Genomic DNA, 4,457 nt, shown 5'->3' with positions numbered 1-4,457 from the left:
TTAAAATACATTAAAAACAAATAAATTAAAACCTTTCAAATATTAGTACATAAAATACCCTTGTATCAAACAGGCAATATGATTATAGTAATTTTAGAAAAGAATAAACATACATAACTAATAACTAATAAAAACAAGATTAGTAATAGTAACTAGACAAAGAATGTTATATCCTGACTAAAAAAACATTTTACACAATCAGATGCCAAAAAGTTGAAATATTTGGCAGCAATAAATGTTGCGAAGTATGTAGAAAAAAGAAAGAGCTTCAGAGCGAAGTCCTTAATACAACCACAAAGAAAGATGTGCTGTATGCTATTAAAATTGAACATTCACAAATCCTACAGGCCAACAGTCTCACTCCTTGCTAAATACTCTAGAGGATTTATCTAAGTGCACTTTATAGGATAAGTGCTTTATAGGATAATATTAAAAACCTTACTGTCATTTACATTTTATTCACTGTAATTGTTATTTTTATGCTATATATTTTTTCACTTTCAGGAAATTTAATTTATAATATTCAATTTTATTTTTATGCTACTTTATTATTTTAATTACTTTTTTGCTGAATTGCTTTGATAATTTAAGTGCACACAGAAACCATGACTTTTAATCATATTAGTTTTGGCTTAATCACATACCTTTCATACACTTGTAAATTTTATTAAAATTATTGCTATGAACATATTCTTTCAAAACAATTTTTCCCCTTCCTCTTTCCCTGCTGAAAGGGAAAAATCAGTTAGAATATATTCTTGGAAAAATCATTACATTTTTTCCCATTATAGGAAAGTTGTAACTTTTATAGAGATGCCAAAAAAAGTCATTTTAATTCAATTCTAATGCAAGGAAATTAATGAAAGCTATCAGTTATGCACTGATTATTAAGAATGAAAATTAATAGTTAAATTTATACCCAGGAGGTTTGCTTAACTCATTGCCATCAAGTCTCAGCTGAATCATGGCTGACCCACCAGTGGATTTTCAGAGGCTGTAAAGCAAATGAGGAGACTGCCCATCTTTCTCCCTTAGAGCAGTTGGTGGATTTGAACCGCTTTGGGGTTAGCAGCATGATTCCCTAGGGACTATGCTACCAGAGATCCCAGAAGTTTACTAGCAGAATGAAAATTTATGCTAATACACATTTATTCAACAACCAGCATTAATTCCAATTTTGTAATATTTACCTTCGAGAGCTAATTCACAATCTTAGTCTTGAGTGAGATACCATTGTTAAACACACTGTAATAAGAAGTGTTGACATTTTATTGAAAACCACTCTATATTGCTAATCTGTTGTGAATATTGCTATGGCAGTGTGGAAAAGCTGTCAAAATGTGTTAGATTATATTATGTCTACATGAAAAAGTATAACTTCTCCCAATTCAGTCATTTATTCAATTACCATTCCTACAAAAATATTTTTAAAATTGTTGCTTGTTTCCCCCTTTGTCTTCCTACATGACTCCAATTTATCTTCTGAATATCAATTTGAAAATCTCTTCCTGAAAAGAAGCCTCTTTTTTTTTTTTTTCAGAGGTAAGGTTGAACTTCTGATGTATATTCTCCTCATTATCTAGTCTCTTCATCCAGGATGATCTTCATATTTGGTAATTATATGTGGTAGCAAGGTCAAGGACTGTAGTCTTCAATAGGGATTGAATCGCAACATCAAGAAGACAAAGATTCTCACCACTGGGCAAATTGGCAGCACCATAATTTAGAAGAGGTTGAGGTTGTTAGCAATTTCAGCTTGCTCGGATTCACAATCAGCATTCTGATCACCAGCAGGCAGGAAATCAAAAGACTAATTGCATTTGGAAAATCTGCTGTCATGGACCTCTCCAGAGTGCTGAAGAGCAATGATGTCAGTCTAGATACAAAGGTTCGCCTAATCCAGGCCATGGTATTCTCAATTACTTGTTATACTTCAGAGAGTTGGATAATGATTAAGGACGACAGAAAAAAGAATAGATGCCTTTAAGTTGTGGTGCTGGAGAAGAGTCTTGAACATACCATGACTGCCAAGGAAACAAGCATATCTGTCTTGAAGAGGGTATAACCAAGTTTCTCCTTGAAGGCTATGATTTTGAACCTCTACCTCACTTATTTTGGGCATGTGGCCAGGAGAGATCAGTCCTTGGAGAAGTACATCATATTTGGAACAGTGGACAGACAGAGAAGGAGAGGAAGACTCCGGATGAGATGGATTGGTACAGTGACGTGACTGGGGCTAATTGGGTTGGTGTGTCAGAATTACTGAGATTGGCTCAGAACAAGGAAGGCTTCAGAGCTGCTGTACATAGGGTTGCTATGCATCACAGGAGATTCAATGGCACATAACAAAAATAACAAATATGTTTACGGCATTGAAGTCTATGGGGGAGAGAATAGTCTAAAAGTATTAAATTTTAGGGCATTATTTTTATCGTAGGAGTATGCAATGAGGGTTGTAGAGTGGATTATATTTGGGGGTAGGGGGTGGGGTTTGGGGAGGTGGGGGGGGGGATTGTGTACCAATGAGGGAGTTTTTCTTTTGCTTTTCAAGGAGAGGAGCAAATGAGGGGGGGAGGGGTTTGTGCGGGGAGAAGGGTGCAACAATGAATGAATGGAATCCCAAAATCTCTGTAGATGTTCACTGAAATGAAAAAGAAACAACCTAAATTTTAAAAAAAATAATAACATACTATGACAGGTTTGGAAGCAGGAATGGCATCCACTTCCTAAACAACATGCCTCCAGAAACTCTCTGAACTTTGATAAATGTTGATAGTTGTAGTGGGGCTTCAGGCCTTTTGTTCATAGGATCACTATGAGTCTTGCTCATCTTGAAGGCAATAAACAACAACAACAACCTTCCCAGTAGTATAAAGCCCATGGTAAATAAGTTCAAGTTTGGTTATGACATTGTTTACTTAAAAAAGAAAACTCAAGAAAAAAAGCAAAGTTTTATAATTAAATATGCAAGAGGGAAGTGGTTAGAAAACCTAGAAGGAAGGATTGGTATTTCTTAAGCTGAAACAACTTAAAAACAAATGCAAGCCTCGAGTTGCAACACTGAGGCATTCTATGGGGAAAATCTTGAATAATGTAGAAAACATCAAAAAAAGATGGAAGGAATAGAAGTCACTGTACTAAAAATAATTAGTTTACACTGAGCTATTTCACAAAGTAGCATATAATAAAAACCCAGTAGTACTGAAGGAAGAAGTCCAAGAAGTTCAGCTGCACTGAAGGCACTGGCAAAAAAAAAATAAGCCTCCAGTAATTGATGGCATGCTATTTGGGGTGCTTCAGGAACTAGATGCAACCCTGGATATGCTCACTAGTCTCTATCAACAAATATGGAAGACAATGTCTGGACAACTGGCTGGAAGAAATACATGTTTGTTCCCATTCTCCCCAAAAGATGATCCAACAGAAAGTGGACATTATTCAATAATAACAATAGTATCAAGTCGGATCCAGGCAGCAGCTGCGGCGGCTCTTGTCTCCTCTCGCTCTTTTTGCCATATCCCTTTTGCTTCCGGAAACATGGCCTCCAGTGTGGCTGTCTCTGATGGTGTCATCAAGGTGTTCAATGACATGAAGGTGCGCAAATCATCGACACGAGAGGAGGTGAAGAAGCACAAGAAGGCGGTGCTCTTCTGCCTGAGCGAGGACACGAAGAACATCATCCTGGAGGAGGGCAAGGAGATTCTGATTGAGGATGTTGGCTAGACTGTGGACGACCCCTATGCCACCTTTGTCAAGATGCTGTCGGACAAAGACTGCCACTATGCCCTGTATGATGCAACCTATGAGACCTAGGAGAGCAAGAAGGAGGACCTGGTGTTTATCTTTTGGGCCCCTGAGTGTGTACCCCTTAAGAGCAAAATGATCTATGCTAGCTCCAAGGATGCTATCAAGAAGAAGCTGACAGGGATCAAGCATGAATTACAAGCAAACTGCTATGAGGAGGTCAAGGACCACTGCACCCTGGCAGAGAAACTGGGGGGCAGTGCTGTCATCTCCTTGGAGGGCAAACCCTTGTGAGCCCCTTCAGCCCCCTGCCTGGAGCATCTGGCAGCCTCAGACCTGCCCGTGGGGGCTACAGGCTGCCCCCTTCCTGCCAGACCGGAGAGGCTGGGGGGATCCCAGCAGGGGGAGGGCAATCCCTTCACCCCAGTTACCAAACAGTACCCCCACCCCCTGGACCTTCCTCCTCCCTCTGCCCCTGATGGCTCTGGCCATCACAAATTGCTTTTGATCTTCTGATTCCTATTGGGTTAAAACAGACCAAGTTCTCCAAGCACCCCAGTTTAAGGGGTACCTTTATTTTTTTTAACAGCACCTCCACTCCCTACCTGTTCCTTTCCATTTCCAGGCTGCCAATTTCTAACTGCAATAGTGACTCTGTGCTTGTCTGTTTAGTTCTGTGTATAAATGGAATGTTGTGGAGATGACCCCTTCCC

The 4,457-nt window shown here is 39.2% G+C and overlaps 1 pseudogene; it reads left to right on the top strand.

The window, feature by feature from the left end:
• The first annotated feature begins 3,537 nt into the window (after positions 1–3,537).
• Positions 3,538–4,038, top strand: LOC102845929 (annotated as a pseudogene).
• The last annotated feature ends 419 nt before the right edge of the window (positions 4,039–4,457 follow it).

Source organism: Elephantulus edwardii, unplaced genomic scaffold (assembly GCF_000299155.1).
Source record: "Elephantulus edwardii isolate Elephantulus edwardi_28Jun2011 unplaced genomic scaffold, EleEdw1.0 scaffold00030, whole genome shotgun sequence".
NCBI classification, from domain to species: Eukaryota; Metazoa; Chordata; class Mammalia; order Macroscelidea; family Macroscelididae; genus Elephantulus; species Elephantulus edwardii.
Note: the sequence above shows the minus strand (reverse complement) of the source record. Positions and strands in the feature narration are given on the sequence as shown.